The sequence below is a fragment of the Rattus norvegicus genome, chromosome 3, assembly GCF_021556685.1.
Source record: "Rattus norvegicus strain SHRSP/BbbUtx chromosome 3, alternate assembly SHRSP_T2T, whole genome shotgun sequence".
In the NCBI taxonomy this organism is placed as follows: domain Eukaryota; kingdom Metazoa; phylum Chordata; class Mammalia; order Rodentia; family Muridae; genus Rattus; species Rattus norvegicus.
Genome location: NC_141536.1, coordinates 161,912,938 through 161,935,069, shown reverse-complemented (window position 1 = coordinate 161,935,069; position 22,132 = coordinate 161,912,938). Strand labels below are relative to the sequence as shown.

Below are 22,132 nucleotides of genomic sequence, written 5' to 3'. Positions count from 1 at the left end.
ACAGGACTAAATGCATGTATGTATGAAAATATGTGTGCACCTGTTTGTGTGTTGCTGTTGCATGTGTGTCTGTTAGTCTACAGGTATGCGTGTGTACCTTTAGTTATTAAATATAATTATTCATGTGTTTGCCTATTGTGTTAACATGTAGAAATGTTGATGTGTGCACACATGTATGCATGAGTGTGCATGCATATGTGTATCTATGTATATGTGCATACCAATGTGTCTATATGTTTGAATATGCATGCTTTGCATGTACACACACATGAGAATGTATGTGTGTGCCTATGAGTATGAGATATGGGCAATTCTGCTAAGCCCAGAGCCTCCCAGACGCAGATCAAAGCCTAGCAGCCTAACTCACTGATGCCCCAGTCCAGCACCCAGTCCCTGGGATGGCTGCCAGGGAGGGTGGTGACACAGAGGGACAAGGCCATGCTCAGAGTCCTGACGAGTGTGGCTGGAGGTGTCACCACTCACCACCAGCACCCCAGTGTCTGAGCCATCAACTGTCCCCAGGCCCCCCTTCCTGCTCAGAAGTTCCTTCTTGGGCAAGCCCCAAGGCCAAGTTCCTCAGATGCTCACCTGGTGCATCTCACGATGCTGAGCGGGTCCAAGAGAATGGGCCACATGCACTCGGTGTTCATCAATAAGGCTAGCACAGAAGAAGCCATGTGAACCCCGGGTCTGGCCTCGGGTGCTAGTAGAACACGATGGGCAGGGACGGGGCACCTCCGTGGTTACACCTCTACTTCACAGCATCAACACTCACAGCTGCTGTGTCCTGTTCTCATCACACGCGGTGCTCAGCAGCTTGCGTGGGTCTAATGTTTAGCAGGACCCCCTTTCAGCCAGCCATACTCTGCTGGTGTCCATCTCTTGTTTCTCCATGCACCCATCTTCCATCTATCCATCATCTATCCACCCATCAGTCATCCATCCATTCAGCCATCATCCATTCAGCCAGCCACCCGTCCAGCCATCCTATATCCATCCATCATCTATCCATCCATCCATTCATCATCCGCCCACTCACCATTATTCATCCATCTATCCATCATCTCTATCCACCCATCCTCCATCCATCCATTCGTCAAGTCAACAGACATTTTTAGAGAACTCCTAGTGTATCATACATTGCCCAGATCCCTGGAGACAACCAAGAGAGATGAGACCCCCGCCCCAACCCTGCAGGAGTGTACAGTCTAGAAAGGCAGAGGGATGAGAAACGGGCAATCAAATAGAACACCAGAAAGCTTTGCACAGAGGTGAGTACTGAAGACATCTCTCCATCATTTCCTGGAAAACAAGGAATCTAATAAACCATTTCAAGCCACTACCGAGGTAAACCTGAATGTCTCTTGACATAAGACATGGTGACAGGGTCCATGGTTGATGTCCTTGCTGTGAGTCTAACGCCTGATCCCAGCACCCGAGAGTACTGTGGTCTAGATGTGAGCTCAGTGTTTGTAACTTGGAGCCCAGTTCCCTAACGCCCTGGTATTTGAGGTGGTGGTTTGGGGAACGTGAAGATGGAGTCCCATTAATGGAGTCAGAGCTTGGATCAAGAAGAGATCCCAACCCTGCCACCTAAAGGCCTGGTAAGAAGGTGCTGCCTGTCTAGTGGGTTTCTCAGAAACCTCATCCTGCAAATCAGCCTCCAGGACCGTGATCAATAAATACTGTTCATTCAAGCCACTCAATCTAGGCTCGGCTTGGTTTTGTGCCCTGAGAAGATCCTAGATAAACAGAGGTTGTACTTGAGGAAGCCTTGTGATTCCCAGACAGGAAACCAAGCTGAAGAAGGTAACAAGCTTCCTGTGCTTCCTGTGCTTCCTGTGCTTCCTGTGCTTCCTGTGCTTCCTGTGCTTCCTGTGCTTCCTGTACTTCCTGTGCTTCCTGTGCTTCCTCTGGCTAAGGAATGAGGGCTAAGATGGGCCTGGTGTGATTTAGAGTTCCCCTAAGCAGTGGTCCTATCTCACAAGCACATAGCTTAGGGATCTCTGGTTTCTCACGGTCAGACACAATCACACCTCCATTCCCAGAGTCCTACCTGTGCATTCCCAGTGGGGAGGGGCCTAGAGTCCAAACACAGGTGTCTTCCAACCCCCCAGGTGAGCCTCCAAACAAAAGCTCATGCTGCACTTGATATCATCATGGAGCAGGTTAAGTAACTTTCAATGACGCTACCTGATCTTGCCTTAATGTTGTTGTCTTAACTTGATGGCTGTGTCATGTGCCCACGCTCTCAGCTGAGCAATGAGTCTTCTGGGTCCAACTCATGACCCAGGGAGGGGAAGATCTACAATTCTAGGACATCACCTTCTGGTAGAGGTTGAGATGCCAATGTCCTCATATACCAGGCAAGAGTTGACCCTTGACCCCATCTCAGCAGTCTATGGAAGAGACAGGAAGTTAATCAAAACAAACAAACAAACAAACAAAAGACCCTATTAGGACAGTAGGTCAGAGACAGAGGAAGCAGCTGTTCCAACCTCATTATTTGCAAGGTTCCTGTCGTCCATGGAACACAGCAGAGCTGATGCAATGGTACAATCTGCAGGTCCTTCCTCTCCTGAATTCCCTCTCTCCCACCTCTGTCGGAATGGTTAAAACAGCCACTTACTTCGGCTGGAGAAGCCCCCCAAAATCCCCACCTAAAGCAGGAGCCAGGGAGTGTGGAACAGGTAGCTGAGTGGTGTAGATAATGTCTCCATGAGCCATTCGGTTCTGAGGGAGGGAGGCCAGAGAAGATCAGGCACCATTCTACAGTGAACGTTCCATCCCTTCATGAAACAGGAATAGCAGTGACTGATGAGTTCTCAAGAGAGCCAGGATAACGCTGGTACTTACACTGAATCCCTACAGTCTTTCTCTACCCTCTCAGGGCAATGTGTTCTTACTGATTTTGTGAAGTTCCCTCCTCTCCCGATGTTCTGGGGGGACTGACCTAGGCATTCGCCCCTGACTAACAAAATGCTTCTGGGAGTCTGTCCTGAATGTTGTTACCTGAATGTTGTTGCAGCCTGGCTGAGGAAGTGAGTGGTCCTGAGACCTGAGACCTGTAACCATAGCTGGAGATTCTGTCATCCATGAAAGAGACATTCTGAAAAAGTGGAAGGCTCTGTCCCCTCAATAAGGCCTTTGAGCCATGAGTAGACTCCAAGGTCTTCTTATGACGTCACCATGTACCACACTTAGGCCAGCTCATCATAGACTGTGCCCTGTGAAGCCCAAGGCACCCCGACGGGGAAATATGGGAGTGGGCATGTTCCCTACCTAGAAGAGCTTGTAGGGGACAAAGGTGACAGAGTCTTAGCCACCTCTGGACATAGAAGAGTTTCTTGCCACTGCAGATCTCTTCGTTCCTAAGGAAGTCCCACCTAACTTTTGATCTGGCCAAGCAAAGGCAAATGCATTCGACATCAGTGGTCTCTGCAACCTGGCAGGGTTCCCTGATGATCTGTCTGTGAGGATCAGCCTGCAGCTCTCTGTGGGATTTCCACCTTTGTCCTAAGCATGGCGTTACCCATGAAGAAGGGCAAAGATGAATAGGAACCAAAGACAGAGCTGAGGGAGGTAGGAGGGAGGCAGAGAGGGAAGGAGGGAAAGAGGGAGAGAGAGAGAGAGAGGGAGAAGGAGAAGGAGACAGGGAGGGAGGCAGGGAGGGAGAGAGGGAGGGAGAGAGACGGAGGGAGGGACAGAAAGGGAGAGAGGGGGGAGAGGGAGGGAGGGAGAGGGAGAGAGAGGGACAGAGGGAGACAGGGAGGGAGAGGGAGGGAGGGAGAGAGAGGGAGAGAGGGAGGGAGAGGGAGGAAGGGAGAGGGAGGCCAAGAGAGGGATAGGGAGAGGAAGGGAGGGAGAGAAAGAAGGAGGGAGGGAGAGAAAGAGGAAGGGAGGGAGAGGGAGGGAGGGAGGCGTTAGGCTAGGAAAAAGTCCAATGCACTTGAGGGTGGCTTCTAACATGAGTTATGTACAAATACATATTAAACTCCAAGATTGTGTGAGATAAAAAATGAACCCAGCCACTTCTGGGTCCGCATCTGAGAGGGACATCGGAAGAACACGGCTGGAGAAGAAGGGTAATGCGGGCTGACCTCTGTTTACCGAACCTTTCATTTTCCTCGGGCCAGACAGGCCACAGTGAGGGGGTCCTGGCACAAGCCTGCTGTGCCTCAAAACGCGGCCAAGAGCTGTCACAGCTGTGGGTGACAAGGTTGGGAAAGGCAGGGAGTGGTGACACAGGATCTGAGGGGGCCACCACTGAGTGACATCCGTGGAATGGAACCCAGTCAAGTCACTGCACCCCTTCTCTTAGAGGACCAAGAAGGCGCCTGGCTCCAACCCACGACCCTTCATAATCTAGACTGTGGCACTGGCCCCTGTCCAGATGAGACACTGAAGCACACGGAAGTGAGGAGGGTCTTGCCCGGGCTCACAGGGCTGAATCTAGAAGTTGCTTGTAGACCACGCCCAGGCAGTAAGAGATCCACTCTTAACAGTCTACATTCCTGATGGCCCACGTTTTGTGTTGAGCAGCCATAGAGGAATCTCTTAGGCCAGAAAAAAAGACTAGAAATCAACCAAGCTAAGAGTAGTCACGGCCTCCTCGCGCTGGGACCAGTAGCCAGCAGGTAGCAGTCCTGACAGGCGGTGGGCCCTGTTTCCCCTGAATGCCACACTCTGTGATACAGCATGGGAGCAGCCGAGTCCCTCCACAATCTGAGGCCATGAGGTGGGGGTGAGACAAGGCCACCTCTGAGAAGAAGGGCAGGGCAGAGACATGGACTAGAGTCATAGAGTAGATCCCTTGAGGATAAGCCATTCGAAGAAAGTAGTCCCCTATGGTACACAGAGATGCTAGTGGGATCCAGCCCACGAAGGAAAGAGGAGGACATCCTGGATGAGCCTCCCTCCAGCGCAGCAGCCCATGGAGCGGGGTGTGGGATCATTGCCACCTCTACGACTATTTCCTGTGTTCTCACCGCCTCCTCTGGAGGGGGATGCCCAGGACGCGCCCCCCCCCCACACATGTCCCTGCTGCTAGGCCGCATGTTCCCACAATCCCGGTGCCACGCCACATTCAGCTTTCCCAGCTTGTCGCCTCCAGGGTCATCCCAAGGTCACTCATGCCCTCCCTTCTCCTCCACATCCCTCAAGCCAACTTCCATATTCTCTCTGTAACCCGTCCAGTCGCATTCATCCTCAACCCTGGTCTGGCCGCTGCCACCTCAGAGATGACCACCATGGCCTTCCTGCTCTAGTCCTGCTCCCCCGTGCAGCTACATCCCCCAGCAGAGGGGCCATTGAATGACTTGTGTACACTCGGCTCCAGTCTTGAGTCCCGCTGGTGTTTACAAGACTCCATTGAACCAGTGCTAACAGTGTGTATCTGTTGAGCCTCCGTGTCTGTATCAGGTCGTCCTGAGAAGTTTTCTGTGTTCGTCGTCCATTGACTCCGACACAACCCCAGCCCCCCTCAGGAGGATGACTTGGAGGTGCACCTTTTAGTTACAGAGTTTCCAGGACCTGGAGGTGCTCTCGCACAGCTACAAACAGATGATCTGGGGCCAAGTCTAGACAGACAGTCTCTCCATCCCAGTGTCACCATGCTGAGTGGAGGAAGAAACAGATCAGATGTGTGTGTCACAGGGGAAAGGCCCAGTCCTGGCAGATGAGGTTCTAGTCCAGCCTGGGCTGGCTCTGAGTGAGTGTGACGGTGACTACTCTTCTCAGACCACAGGCTCTCCTACATGGTCTGATGGTTTCTTTTCGTGACCCGTCCCTTGGTGACCACCCCGTGTAGCCCAGTAACTGGGCAAACTGGGTAAACAGAGAAGATCATTGTGGCTTCTAATCATGTGTTATTTCAGTGTTGTGACCTCAGGACCCAGATGACACCGGGAATCTGGCTAAACCCCAGAGAGAGGGAGAAAGTGGGCAGGGGAGGAGGGCCCAGCTCTGCCTGCCAGCCGTGCTTCTTCAAGTTCCAGACACTCATGTTTCCTGGCCAGTGCAGACATACCAGCAGAAATGAGTTACCTCCTGGGGCCATGTCCCAAATCTTCCTGAAGTCCCCAGCCACATGGCCCTGCTGACAACAGATCTGTCATATATGTTTGTGCTGGCATGGAATGCTATGGGACTCACGGTTCTGAAAGGGAGACACCCCGCCCTCCATGATAGGGAGCGTGATCCATGATGACCTCATATCATGCTAATGTCCTGGGCCACTGAGAAGTCCCTCTTAATCTCGACACCAATGGCTATCAGAAGCTCTCTGGTGGCCTTGGCCGGACCTCGTTTTCTTCTGTCTCACAGCTCTAACAACTGAAGATCCTAGCATGGTGTAGTCCTGCAATTCCAGCACTAGAGAGACTGAGGCAGGAGGGTTACAAGTTCAAGGCCAGCCTGGGCTAGATAGTGACACCACTCTGGAGGAGGAGGAAGAAGAGGAGGAGGAAGAGGAGGAGGAGGAAGAGGAGGAGGGGGAAAGGAGGAGGAGGAAGAGGAAGAAGAGAAGGAAGAGGAGGAGGAGGAGGGGAAAAGGAGGAGGAGGAAGAGGAAGGAAGAAGAGGAAGAGGAGAAGGAGGAGAAAGGGAAGAGGAGGAAGAGGAAGGAAGAGGAGGAGGGGAAAGGGAGGAGGAGGGGAAAGGAGGAGGAGGAAGAGGAGGAGGAGGAGGGGAAAGGGAGGAGGAGGAGCAGGAGGAGGAAGAAGAGGAGGAGGAAGAGGAGGAGGAGGAAGAGGAAGAGGAGGAAGAAGAGAAGGAAGAGAAGGAGGAGGAGGAGGGGGGAAAGAGAGGAGGAGGAGGAGCAGGAGGAGGAAGAAGAGGAGGAGGAAGAGGAGGAGGAGGAGGAAGAGGAGGAAGAAGAGAAGGAAGAGAAGAAAGAGGAGGAGGAGGGGAAAGGAGGAGGAGGAGGAAGAGGAAGGAAGAAGAGGAGGAGGAGGGGAAAGGAGGAGGAGGAAGAGGAAGGAAGAAGAGGAAGAAGAGAAGGAGGAGAAAGGGAAGAGGAGGAAGAGGAAGGAAGAGGAGGAGGGGAAAGGGAGGAGGAGGAAGAGGATAACTGAGGATCAGAATCTTCACATCCCTTCAGCTTCAGGCAAATGAGGGTTCAAGCAATCCAGTCGAACCCAGGCTCCAGGGGAGCTTGTACCCAGGGATATAGTAGTGTGCCACAAGTGAGTGTGCTCTGCTTCACCAGCTCAGCCGGACCAGTAGCCAGCGCTCTACCACCTGGCTTCACAGTGGTGAAACGTGAGGTGCAAAACTTATCCATGCCGCACCCCAGAGCTCTCACACCGACTAAGCATCTCCCGTGGCAGCCTCGCAGTGTCTCTGCAGCTATTCCATTGTGGGGAGAGCAGTGGCTCACTGACGCTGTATTGTCCCTGTTGAGCATTTTCTACACATCTAGACTTCTCAGTTCACAAAAGAACTTGTACATTAATGCGAGTCTGAAAAGTTTTGCAGAGCAGAGCGGTCAGTCTCCTCTCGTGAATTCTCTTTAATGGATATATAGTTTTAACTCTGTGTGTGTGTGTGTGTGTGTGTGTGTGTGTGTCCACATGCACGCACGCACATGTGCGCTCATGCACATGTCTGTGAAAGCCAGAGGTCCCCGCGCAGGCTGTCATTCCTTAACAGCCATCCACCTGGTTCTTTTGAGACAGATCTCCCATCCAACCCAGAGTTCAGTGATTGGGGGAGGCTGGCCACACCTACCTCCAGCTCCCCAGGGCTGGGACTGTAGACAGGTGCCACTGTGCACAGCTCTCTATGTGGGATCTGGGTATGGAGCCAAGGACCTTGTGCTTGAGAGGCAAGTGCTATCCTAACTGAGCCATCTGCCCAGTGGCTGGCAGACTGAGCCATCATCTTCCCAGACTCTATTGCCTTTACTCAAAGACTCAGTTCACTAACCTGGCCATGTGCACCCTGAAGCACTTGGTCCAACCTCCAGCGGTTTAAACTGCCAAGCAAGGGGCGGAGCCACCTGCAGCTCACATGGCCTGCAGGATGGACAGAAACATTCGGGGCTGGGCTTTTAGGTCTCCCAAAGCAGTGACCATGTCCCTAAAACTTGAACTTGCTGGTTTGAAAACAATTGAATTATTCTGGTAACTAGTTAAAACCTTCATTTAAATCGTCTTTGAAACTCCGTCTGTTTGTGCATCTGTGTGCGCATATGGGTGTGAATTGGCGCATGAGGGGGCACTGGCTGCCTTCTCTAGGACTCTTGATCCTACATTTTTGAGAACAGAGTCTCTCACTGAACATGGAGTTTGCCAAACGGCTAGACTGACTGACCGTCGAACCCCAGCCTTGAAATTACACTCCACGGCACCCATCTTGTTACGTCCTCCGGCTTGCACACCAGGCAGTTCATCCACTGAACCGTTTCCCTGGCCCTTCAAGTTAATTAACTAATTAATCTTTTAAACTTTATTGACAAGGTGAGCTGCAGCGCATGCGCAGAGGTCAGAAAACGGCTTGGGGGCGGGGCTTGTTTCTTCCCTTCCCCATTTGAGTTCCAGGGACCAAACTCTCGAGGTTTGCAACCAGCTCCTTTACCTGATGAAGTCTTACCAGCCTAGAACGATGTTTTATTTGTTTGTGTTTTTTAAAGGAAACTCATACCGAACAGAACTCCAAGGTGCTTTAGGAGAAATGCTCCGGTACTGCATGACCATGAGGAAAGCACTATCCTTGTGGAACAGTCCGGGACTGAGGATTCACACAGCCTGGCCCGACACAGGGCTTACCTGTGAGGGTCTCTGCTGCCCTAGAATGTCTCACTGAGCTGTGCTGTGGCCTGGCGTCTGGCAGGGCCCTGGTGACTCCAGAGAGCAGCTGGAGTAACGGGCCTCTCTCCCCAGATGACAGGTGAGAGTTATCGGAGGGACAGTTGCCAAGGGCAGAGAAGTGCTCGCCAAAGCCCACCCTCCTAGTTCTGCAAGCATCACAAACTTTGGAGGTGGCCCTGAGGCGAGAGGGAACACGCAGCGATTCACAGTCGTACAGGAGAGGTATTTCTTCCCGATTCATCAAGCCAGGGCACTTTATGCTCCTGGTCAGGCTCAGGCAAAATGGCAACTGAAATCAAGCTATCTGGCCAGGTCTTCAAAGTCCCCTATGCAGAGAGGACTTAGAGAACTCTCAAATAGGTAAGTTTGGAGGTAAACTCTCTTGTCCTTCGTGGGAGGATGCACAGTGCTTGTCTCTCAGAGTGTCCTGTAAGTTTAATTATATTTCAAACCTTATTTTTAATGATGATTCTTTTTTTTTTTTTTTTCGGAGCTGGGGACCGAACCCAGGGCCTTGCGCTTCCTAGGCAAGCGCTCTACCACTGAGCTAAATCCCCAACCCCTTAATGATGATTCTTAAACACTTTAACCTCCCTTGTAGTCCATCACCCACCAGAGGAAGTGGAAAAGAAAGGATACGGGTATAGTGGACCTGTTTAGAGAGGTTCTTTGGAGCAACTCCCATCTGTGTTGTCTGGAAATCAGCAGTTCAGTTCACAGGTCAGCAGCGGAGCTCGATCCACTCACAAACACCTCATGGATACACCAGCAGTCCAGTTTGGTAGAGATGGACTGCAAACAGAGTGGATTGCACTACCTAGCAGAGGCAGCCGGGCCTCAGCCTCAGCGCATGTCAGCAGGAGGGACTAGGAGGGACACCAGGAGACGTTCTCTGCTGTGCCTCTTTCAGCAAAGGAAAGATCAGCAAAGACACAAGACCAACAAGCATTGCCCAGCTAGCTCTATAAGCAAGCCTAGCTCAGCCTCTGCCATTGTCTGATGACACTCTCAAACTCTTAACACGCTCTCCAAGCATCACGTGTCCTCCACATGTCTTACCTCAGCATGTGCATCTGTCTCAGCTGACATCACTCTGCCAATCAGCCCGAGTCTGAGGAAGCAGCACAAAACTGCAGCATACCACCACAAGTTTTAGAAGGTTTTTCTCCATGGAGTCCAGACAAAGGCAGCTCAGCTATGCATGGAAGTCAGACCAATACACGTGTGTTGTTAGCAAAGAACCCTTCATCACATGCCCTTTCATGTGCTTGCTTTAGCAGAACATCTTTCCTGTGTCTACTTTAGCTAAACATTCCTTCAGAAATCTGCCTTAGTCTTTTACCTATGTCCACTTCAGGAAGAAAAAAAAAAAAAACAAAACTCCTTCATGTGTTTGCCCCAGCAAAACACCATCTAACACAGCTGACTTTCCAAAGAACCCTTAAGTTTCCACTCCAGGGTCCCTTGCAGCCTCGCTACCCAGGAGATGACCAAACCGCTTGTTAAGTGGGAAGGGCTTAAGAAAACGCTCAGAAGTCTCTGCTGAGTGCCCACGAGGCTGTGCTTTATTTGGGGGTTTTGACAATGAGTTTTCAAATGTGATTGACCAGATAAAGAGGCTAGGTATAGTAGCACAGGCCTCTAGTCCCAGCCCTTGCAAGGCAAAAGAAAGCAGAGGAGGAATTTCTATCATCTGCTTTAGATGTTTAGAAACAAAAGAGAGATTGGTCTGGACATCTACTGAGCACGAAACTGACTCTGGGAAGGCCCCAAGGCCATGTTACCTTGCAATGGGTGGTACCAGAAAGGCAGAAACATTTGCAAAAGGAAGTGCTCACAGGAGGGCAAGAAGCCAGAGCAAGGCAGAAGGACAAACACATGGAAATGGCACTTGAATTCATGTGTGAATGCATGCGTACATATGTGTGCACATGCTCATGTGCATAGACAGAAGATGGCAGCCACACTGACTAGTGGTAGGCAGCTGTGCCTCTCATGAAAGCATCCCCTCCTGGATCATGAGAGTCAGGAAGAAAATCCACAAGTCTTAGGAAGTCCCTGAAACTTTACAAAATTCACAGGGCCTCTCCTCTCCCACATCTACGGAGTTATTTATCATTAGATGACAATGTTGAGCAAGGCCACCTGGAGATTGTCCAGCAACTTGGGTCTGAGAGACCTGACTGGGACAGCAAGGGGATGAGGAAAGGACAGCCACATGGACAGATAACTTGGAGGCAAATGGGTTATGCTGAGGAAAAGACAGTCACACAGACACACAGACAGATAAATTGGAGTCAGACGTGTTGTACTCACTCTGAGGGAGCCCTACCAACTACAGAAGCAGCCTGGCACCTCTGAGTGTTTATTATGTATAGCACTAAGGGAGGATCTAACTAGCCAAGGTAGGAGGTACCTGTAGAAAGCAGTTTTTTTTTTTTCTTTTTTTCTGGCTGTGAACATCCAGGAGGAGGAACCCACAGTGGCTAGTTTTCGAATACACTGCCAACATTCAAACTCAGACCAGAGGAAGGCTTTGCCATTCCCATAGGCATGAAGCATTGATCCTTGACACGGCTATGCCCATGTTAACATACACATTCATACATGTTAACATTACATACACATTTTCTCAAGGTTTCCTTGGGTTCCCATACTCTCCAGGTAACAATTGCAATGAGAGGAGATCCTCAGGGCAGCCAACAGCCTGCAAGCCAGGCAGGGAGTTCCAGGGTGCTGAGGTGTCACCTGTGCTGGGGTGGGCTTTTGAGGGATGAAGTTGCCTCTGATTCATCCGTGCTCCAATAGGTGACACCAGTAAAGTCACTTGTTCAAGAAGCTAGACTTGCCTGGAACCTGTTCTCTGCTGTCCTCAGTGCCCTCCCTGGGGGAAATACATGTTTGTTCCTGTCTTCCTGGCAAAGGTCACACAAGGAGCAGCAAAGGGTGAAGGGTGTGACCTCAGTGGTTTATACACTTCAGAGTACAACCCGTGTGTTTCCCATTTTATGAAATTCAGAGAAACTACTCAAACTTGGTGATTAGGAGAAAGATGCCTGCTGCTTTTCCAGAATGTAACCAGAGCTCAATTCGTAGGGCCTGCATACAGGAGAAAAAAAAAACCAGCCTCATGTGCTTGTATGACCTCTCACTGTCAATAGAGTTTGGGCTCTACAAAGTTAGGTGTCAGTACGTACAAGACTGGCACATAGTGATGGTGTGTGCCCATGACGATGTATGTGTGCCCATGTTGATGTGTGCACATGACAATGTGTGCCCATGTTGATGCGTGCCCACAATAATGTATGCCCATGATGATATATACTGATGATGTGTGCCCAGGAAAAGCCAATGCTTAGGTGTCTTAAGACTGGAGAGGTGACTCAGCAGTGAAGTCCACTTATTGTTCTTGCAGAAGATCCAGGTTTGGGTCTCAGCACTGACACGGTGGCTCACAACTGCCCGTAACTCCAGTTCTAGGGGTGCAAAGCCTTCTTCTGACCTTTACAGATAACATGTATGTACATGGTACATATACACACACATGCAGGCAAAACACTCATAGTCATAGAAATAAATATTTTAAGGCTACCCCATCATATGGATGGTGTCAGGGTTCTTCTAACCTTCAGGAACTGAAGGGACCCGAGGCCATTTTCCCTTTGGGAAACTCTTGTCATGCCCTCCCTTACAGCTGTCTCTCCTGGTGAAGCTCTTCCTGGAACCTGAACACTCACTTTCCCATCCAGGCCAAAATTCTCTAAACAAAGTTTCTTAGGGGTGATTCACCTCAGTGTCCTTTCCACCGGCTCCCCCTACCTTTTACGTACACTGCCCATTTGTCCTCTCAGCTTTGGAGCCAGCTCTGAGGCCCTGCTGGTGTCCCTCAACGATGTCTTCAAGGTTTTTGATTATCAAGTTTTTGACTCTATAGTCTCTCTCACAACCCCTGTTGAATGATCCCCCTGGATTATTTCCAAATGAGAGGGGGGAGTTGAAGGAACATAATGCTACAACAGGGCCCTCTTTACTTTCTGTTTCCTTTCTAATCCCTCAGAGTTTCTCAGAACCAAACTGGCTTTCAGTGAAAATCCAAGTAGCTTGTAGACCACGTAAGCTCCAGGCCCTGCTAGTTAGAGACGTGAGACTAAACAACCAAAGGTAATTGCAACTGCTTGTCCTGTCGGTACTCCAGGAAACCTGACAAAGCCACCTAAGGGAAGAAGGGAGCTTGGGGCTCATGTTGTTGTGAAGTTGTGGCGGGAATGCCCCAGCAGGAGACCGCTGGTCAAGTCGACTCTGCATCAGGAAGAAAGAGGAAGGCCATGCTCCTTGGGAACGCCTTCTCCTTTTTACTCAGTGTTCACCCAGTCTAAAGGGTGGTACCATCCACATTTAGGAAGAGTCCTCCCACCTCAATTAACTAACTGGGGTGATCCCTCCCAGACATGCCTAGAGATTTGTTCCCATAGTGGCTCTAAATTCCATCAAGTTGGTGGTCAGGGTGAACCACCACAGAAATCAATGAATTTCCAATTCTTTCATTTGCTAGGGATCCTAGATGCATCCGTAGGCTGCTTCTGGAACTCCAGATGTCCCCTCAAGAAAGAGCCAATGCACAGACGTTTGTCCCTTGTCAGTGTAGGGTAAGCCAGCACTCAGAGGCTCACAGCCATGACTACTACTGCACTGGTTCCTACAGTGTTCTCCACACTCTGCCACAGATTACCTGGAGTGCCCGTCCATGTGCCAACCTTCTGCATTTGTCTCCTGGTAAGACATGCGTGGGGCTCCGTGAGCAAAATAAACCCTGACTCCAGAATCTTTCAGAACCCTCCAGAGATTTGGTCCTCTATTTTCCGAAACTATCTCTTGCCTTTGAAGAGCCCAAACTTTTGCTGGATCTTGTAGCCAGATTAATAATGTGATCTGAGATGATTTAAGGCTATGTATTTAGCTTCTGTCCCACTGTGTGCTTAGTGTGTTTGTTTAACCTGACATTATAACAACCAACCTTACTTGAGTTGTATTTCCAATCTAATCAGCTTTTACAACCTAAGCCAACACACACCCAGTCTTAAATTATATATTCTTTCATACCCTGATCTAGAAGAGTGCGCGTGTGTGTGTGTGCCTGTGTGTGTGCGTGTGTGTGTGTGAGATGTGTGGTGTGTGTATGTATGTATGTGTGTGGTGTATATGTGTGTGGTGTGTGTGTGGTGTGTGGTGTGTGTGGTATGTGTGTGGTATGTGGTGTGTGTAGTATGTGTATGTGGTGTGTGTGTAGTATGTGTGTGGTATGTGTGTGTATGTGTGTGCATGTGTGTGTGTGTGTGGTGTGGTGTGGTGTGTGTATTTGTATGTGGTGTGTGTGGTGTGTATGTGTGTGGTATGTGTGGTGTGTATATTGTGTATATGTGGTATGTGTGTGGTATGTGTGTGTGGTGTGTGTAGTGTGTATATGTGGTGTGTGTGTGGTATGTGTGGTGTGTGCATGTGAGTATGTGTGTGAGTGTGTAGTGTGTGTATGTGGTGTGTGGGGTGTGTGTGTGTGTGTGTGTGTGTGTATGCGCTAATAAGGACTTATATACAGAGCCACCTCCTCTTATGACCCTCACGTGAGTTTACATATGCACACGCATTCTCACGTGAGTTTACATATGCACACACGCACAGCACATTCTCAGAGGTAGGTGTGTCTCCGCCATGTTCAGAAACTCAGGCCAAAACTGGGTTTGGAACGTCAGACTGAAGGAGTCTCTGCTGCAAGTATCTTTCTGGGACAAACGGCCCCTGGGGAGCCAGGAGGGACACAGCGATGCCTGTGCCCTTGGGGCGCAGTCCGTGAGTTTCTGGGCCCCGTTCTAACCTGCTAGGGGACGAAGGATCAGTGGGGAAACTTTCGGGGCCCTTGGCACCTTGCTGTCCATGGTGACCAGTGGCCTAAGGAAGGGGTCCATGCTGCACACCCTTCCGTGTCTAAGATATAGCTGGCCGTCGCCTGCTGGTTCCGTAAGAGCTGAAGAGAGAGACACAGAACCTAGTTCTGCTTGTTGTTAAGGCGGCAGAGTCGGAGGCAGAGAAGCCAAGGGAGGGAATACACAGTGCAAGGTGTCTGTGGAGGTGGTGACTCAAACTCATCCTCTGGCCACTATTGCTGTCAGCTGACTCCTTCCCCCATGAAGCCAGGGCAGCAGCTTTTCCATTAAAATCTCCATTTCCATGGTTTTATGGCTTGGCCGTAAAGAGAGACTCTCTGGATAAACAGGGGCCCTGTGGGAAGCTGGCTCTCAGCTCTCTAACCGTAATCGTCTTCTGTGTGTCTCACCGGCTTGCACCATGTCCTAATGGGTGCTGGGCAGTCATTGACTACAGTCAAGGTGTCACACAGACACTGGGGATGGGTGGCCATAGCCTTCCTTGCCCCTGACCGTCTGATGTCGCCTTGCAATTTAGGAGTCTCTTTGTAGGGTGTTCTCAGTCCCCATGCCTCTGACCTCAGGCTTCACACTGCCTTCCACGGGCTGATGGGGCCAGTACCACAAGCCACAGACCACGACCATGGACCATAAATGCCCTGAGACTCACTGGAAGAACAGCCAAGGTGGGTTCGCCCAGTCCTCACGGGGTTCTCTTGTGGTCCAGAAATACCCAGCCACCGTGTTATTCCACCACACTGTTGAGCAAGTCCAGTTGGAGTCCATCCCAGGAGACTCCAGTGGGGACTGTGAGCCCATCCCAAAACTCCACAGCACCTCAGATTCTGACGTCCACTAGGTACACAGGCCATCTGCTCTCTCCTCTTAGTGGGCAGGAACCTGCAGCTGACAGCAGTGCCCATTTATGCGTCTGTGCACACTCTGACACGGGCTCATGAGCACACATGTGCACACACATATACCACATATGTGTACAAATGGGGGCACACATATACAGACACATTTGCATGTGTACATGCATATGTACATATATACAAAGACGCACACACAAGCATTTACACTGTCACATGCATGCGTGCACATATACAGTTACATGGGCACACACGCACACTACACAGGTGCATGTGCACGCACACTCTTGGTCCACAAACGCACACCCCAGGAACTGTTGGAAAACCTGTTAACAAAGAAAATAAACAAGCTGGGAAGCGGGCCGCAGTCCCTCCCTTGTGTGTTCTTCGGATTTCTTTTCATATCCAGAAGGGAGAATGGAAAAGGGTCACTCTACCCTGCACAGAGCTGGTCACATCTTCAGAGCCAGGTCTAGGGCTCCAAGGCAGCCTGGCTGGCTATGAGCAAAGCGAGACATTTGTGAGCAATGTTTGGCTGCAGGAAGAGCCCAGAGCCATGGATTTCTGCTTTCTACCAGGCTCAGGGCGCACCTCAGAGCCTCAAGGCAGGACAGACTCACATTCTGTTTGACCTTGGGGTCGGCGGCTCTCTTAAAGAAACAGATACCACACACACACACACACACACACACACACACACACACACACACACACACGGCCATCTTGACCCCTCTGCCCTGGAGGATGAAGAGGGATAAACCAAAGCTGCAGGGCCCCACAGTCTGCACACCCTGCCCACACTCCATTTCCTGGCAATGCTCAAGTATGAACTTGGCAAAAAATCAGAAGGAGAGGGGTCAGGAATGAAGGGATGGAACGAATTACCCTGAAGATCAGACGCTCGGGCTCAAGCCCGGATCCTTTCGGAGTCTTGCGCGAAATCTTACAAGCAACATAAACAGAGCCGGGGCCAACATCCCCACCAGAAATATTCACTAATAAAAGCCAGCTGTGGCCCCGGCCCTTCTCAGGCAGCGCTCACGGTTCCTGCCACTGGGAACGCTGACAGAGGCAAAAACTGCCAAATGAGAGCCAGCCTCCTTTCCTCCCAAAAAGGGAAGTGTTTGAGAGCTGAGGTCCAAACATTCGCTCAAAACTCCAACCCTCCATAAAAATAATTTAAGATGCAACCTCTTGGAACCTCATCTGACCGCCATGGCCAGACCCTGGTTGATCCCGGAGAGGCGGCTGCTTAGACTGGATCTCCAGTTTTGAAAGGCTCTGGGTCCCTCTCTGTAACTTCATCCCAGACTCTGTGAACTGGAATCCAGCATGCTGGGAGCAGGGGTGGGGATGGGGGAATAGGGGTTGGGGGGCTGTGTGCGGTAAAACCCAAAGAGGCTGGGCCAGATGTAGAATCAGAGCCCTGCAGCCACGGCCCCTGTCCGCTGACCTATGGGGCCCCAAAGGATCTGTGGTGATAAAATCCAAGCTTGGCAGAAGGCACAGCAGGGTGGGGAGGAGGCCAGAGGACTGGAGTTCTATGAGGTTCTGTGTTCTCACAGTGGCCACGCCCATAAAGTTCAAGTCCAGGGTGCGGGCTGTGTGGGTGGAGGAAACAGACGCACGGTCAGCTCAGACAGGGTGTAAGTCAGCAAAGAAAGAGGAGGGAGGCCCTAGGTGGATGAGGGCTGAGTTCAGAAGGCAGTTTGACTGGCATTCCTACCTAAGAGACCAAAACGGTAAAGTCAGGTCTGGGAGCTGGCTCAGTGGGCGAAGTTTTTGCCACAGAAGACTGAGGTCCTGAGTTCGGTCTCCAGAAGCCATGTAAAAGCTGCTCTTGCTGCGAGTGTGCAACCCCAGTGCTGGGGTGGGAGGTCGGGGGTCCTTGGGGCTCAGTGGCCAGCCAGCCTGAGCCAGCGAATGAGCTCCAGTGTCTTAGCTAAGGGAGAGACACTGTCTCAAAAAAGAAAAATGGAGAGTCACTGAAGACCCCTCATGTGGACCTCTGGTGTCCACATACATTGATCATATCACAGGTACACATACACACCACATCACACACACACACACACACACACACACCACATCACACACACACATACACATATACCATATCACATACACACACACACATACACATATATCACAACACATACACACACCACATCACACACACTTACCACATCACACATACACATACATATCATATATACACACACATCACACACACATACACATATACCACATCACACACACCACATCACACACACAGCACATCACACATACACACCATATCACACATACACACACCATATCACACACACACCATATCACACATACACACATATCACATACACACACATCATATACATATCACATATACACAACACATCACACACACATACACATATACTACATCACATACACCACATCACACACACACCACATACCAAACAGACACACATACACACATATTATATCATATACTCATACACACAAACACATACCACACACACACTATATCACATATACATACTATATCATATGCACACACCACATCACACACACATACACATATACCATATCACATACACACACCACATCACACACACACCACATCACACATACATATACACACATCCATACACACATCACATCATATACTCATACACACATACACATACTATATATCACATATACATACTATATCATATGCACACACACATATACCCCTACCCATACACACCACATCACACACACCACATCATATACTCATATACACACACACCACACACACACTATATCATATACACATACATACATACCATACACACAAACATCATATCAATACACACTACATCACATACACATACACACATGTGCACCTAAATACACACATGTACTCACAAAAATTATACTCCAATTTAAACACACATCTCATACACAGAGAGAAAGAGAGAGAGAGAGAGAGAGAGAGAGAGAGAGAGAGAGAGAGAGAACACCATGGAGGAGGGAAGCCTGCGGCACTGTTGACTGACAGACTTAGGACTTTCACAGAAGCTGGAACATGGAGAGTGGGTTGCTGAAGGATGTGTACAAGTTTCCCTAGGACCAGTGAACCACAGACACAGCATCTCAAAGGCGGGAGAGAGAGCCCAGCCTGTTGTTGAAAGCTCTGTGGCGCACTAATTAGTCACACCCTGCCTGTCTGTCTGTCCCACCCAGCATGCACTGCCACGATTCCTATAGCTTCATCCTCTCTCCCTCTTCCTTGGCATCAGCTCAGTGGCTGGCACATGTGTCTTTGATGTGGAGGCAGGCTTGGGGTCAGCCAGGCTCACTCTGGAGTCAGAGAGATCCAAGCACTCCCAGCCCAAAATAGAGACCTCTACACATGGGGAAGGCTACAGAGAAGGCACAGGAATAGGTGCAGGGGTTCTGGCCTCAGAACATGCAGCAGCAGCATTCCCCTGGCAGGCTTATGGTCCACCAGGGATGGAAGATTCCTTCTCCAGTGGGGCCAGGAAGGAGATTTGGTAAGGCTCTCTAGAATGCAGCATCCGAGGACAGTGCCCAGCTGCCTTCCTGCTTGGCCACTGGCCGTCATTTTCCTTTACATCAGTGGGAGAGGAGAGGCCATGTATGTTGCTTCAGGCTGAGATCAACTGGAAGATGTCAGACTAGAAAAATACCATGAACATTAGCCAGTTACAGTGGCCTTAGGGTAACTCCCCTCAGGAAGGTCCTCCGGCCCCAGTGGACCAAAGGCCCTGTGAGACGCATGCCATGCCTCACCTGCATCCTCTCCCCCAGTCTCCCTGGAACACCTTCAGTCAGAGGTGGTTAGCCTGGTGCCCTGTTAACTGAGAGACACATTGCAGAGTCAGCCCAAGTCTGCGCCTGCCCACGTCTCAGAGTCACTTTCCCTGCCGACAGCTTGCCGTCTACCTCTACCAAGTGAGTCTCACCCAAGAGTGGGGAAGACTCTGGAAAGAGAGTCAGATCTGCTGCTCCAAGCAGGAAACTCAAGAGCCGTAGCAGGAGGGGAGGAGGTGACTTCAAAGGGGCCTTGAGGAGAAGCGCCCCCTTTTCTGTCTACATCTGTATTTATTCCTCCTGCGCCCCAGATTTCCATGATGGAAGTGGAGCCGTGCCTCACCAGACTTCTATGCTGCCGCCATCAAAGGGACCGGCTCATCTCCGGAAGGTACGGTCCTCAGTTGTGACAAAGACAACCTCCACACCTGCCACTCAGAGCCAGGTGCCGCCCAGCAACCGGGCTGCCATCTGTTTCTCATCCACTCATGTCTGCACGGAGGAGCTCTGTAAAGGCTTCTGCGGTGAGGCTTCTCTCAGGGTGTGGTCGGACTTCTCCCTTTGACGAGATGATGACAGCAACACACTGCAATGACCTCTCAGGGCCGTGACAGCACCCACACTGGACATGGGGTTGGCCCCAGGCCTTCTCTCCTGCCTGTCCCACCTCAGAGTGCTGGATCTTCCTCACCATATCTACAAACAGTCAGTGAGGTAGAGATGGCCTCTCCACTCCACATGAGTGCTCTCAAAGTCCAGGAGGGATTCCTCGCCATTAGATGCCTTCAGTTAAATCTCCAAAATACTATCTTAAAGCAAAGTTAAAAGGCAGGGCAGATGGTTCAATTAGTAAAGCATTTACTGCCCAAGCATGACAGCCTGAGTTTGGATCTTCACAATCTACACTAAAAGCCAGTCTTGTGACACATGCCTGTGACTTCAGCCCTGGGCAGAAAGTGACAACCAGCCCTGGCAGGAAGTGACAAGGGTATCCTTGGGTCTCACTGGCCACCCAGCCTAGCCACCTACTGAATTCCAGGTTCACTGAGAGGTCCTGCCTCAAAAAATAAGGTAGAGAGAGAGAAAACACTCTTGAATGCCAAACTCTAGCTTCCACACATACAAACACACGTACACACGCACATGCACACGCGCACGTGCACACACAGTTAAGTTCGCTCTTTCCCTTACAACAGACCTCTGCCCTGGGACAGCACCCTGGAACCCCATCTTGCATATGATCAGGCAAAAGGCCTTTGAGGTTCATTCTTGTGAAGAATGGAGGGGTGCCTTTTCCCCTTTGCCTCTGGCGTTGGCTGAGCTGTGACTGTGAGGCTGTCTCTTCCCCATAGCCTTTTCTTCGGCAGCTCCCACAGACCCTACCACCCTGGAGAACACCTTGTGTTGTGATGTAAAGGACAGTGACCGCGGGGAGGGGTCAGGGGGGAGAAGGCGGGAAAGGGGAGGAGGGGAGGAGGGGACGCCCGGGGGAAGGGGAGGGTTGCATCCGGGGTCATGAGGGTACTAGTGGGAAAGATGAGATTCAAATTCATTTCTCCGCCTAAGCCAGAATCCTGCTCACCCCGACAGACTGGGACGGACCCAAGCAGGAATCATAATCCCAAGGCGAATAAAGCAGCAAGTGACGCTCCTTCCCAGGGCAGCAAGTAACAACTCCTCCTCCCCCACCAAACTCCAGGAACCCTGTCCAAAGCAGATGCACGTGATCCTCAAAGCAGGGCTCCGCCCAACCGACCTGCTGAGGGCTACCATTCACAGCCCACCCAGCCTGCGGGGAGATTTCGTTCTTCCATAAAAGGAGGTCCATTTGCCAAGGGAACCTTCCAATCAGAAGTCGAAAGCGATTTGCTGTAACTCAAACTCGGATGTGGATGGCAAGCCTAGCTCACGACTATTTTGAGCCCAGGAAAGCCCACAAGCACGTCTATTCTGAGACGGTGACACAAAAAGATACAGTTAGGAAACTGTGTGGAGACTTGGGAATTAAGAGTCACTCCCACGCGCCAGCGCTCACCCGCAAGAGCAGCTTGGCTCTGCGCTTTCGAAGTGGTGTTCTGCCCCATTGACACCAGGGGCACGTGGTTTTCCCCACCGCTGGTCCTCCCATGGAGGGGTTGGGGTACCTGGAGATGCAGGCATCCCTAGAAGGGGGTGGGGTCCCGAAGGAGGGAGCCAGGGGAAGGGGAATTGTGAGGAAATAAGGTGATGGAAAGGGGCTGAGGTGTAACCTTCTCTTAAAATAAGCACCTCAGCAGCCATTAACACCATTTTGCCCAGGGCGGGGTCTGAGCGAAATCCTGGGCTTATTTAACCAGCCCCCAAAAGACATCTTATTAGAATTCCTCCCTCGATGATTATGGATTAAGACAAGGGGGCTGGAGCCATGGCTCAGCAGTTAGGAGCCATCTGAACTGTTTTCCACTTCCGTGTTCAGTTTCCAGCACCCACAACAGGTGGCTCATAACTGCCTTTAATTCCAGCTCCAGGGGATATGACACCTTCTTCTGGCCTCCACCGGCACACACACACACACACACACACGCACGCACACGCACACGCACACGCACACGCACATTCACACACAAACACACACATTCACACACAAACACACACATTCACACACAAACACACACACGCACACACGCACACTGCACACATATGCACACGAATATGCAAACATATAAACAAATAAT

At 50.7% G+C, this 22,132-nt stretch overlaps 1 long non-coding RNA gene across 1 annotated transcript; it reads left to right on the top strand.

The window, feature by feature from the left end:
• Positions 1 to 19,415: 19,415 nt before the first annotated feature.
• Positions 19,416 to 21,403, top strand: LOC108350627 (uncharacterized). Its single transcript, XR_015685016.1, has 5 exons — positions 19,416 to 19,559; positions 19,730 to 19,809; positions 20,615 to 20,679; positions 20,771 to 20,829; positions 20,989 to 21,403. It is a non-coding gene; the product is annotated as an uncharacterized LOC108350627 (long non-coding RNA).
• Positions 21,404 to 22,132: the final 729 nt, after the last annotated feature.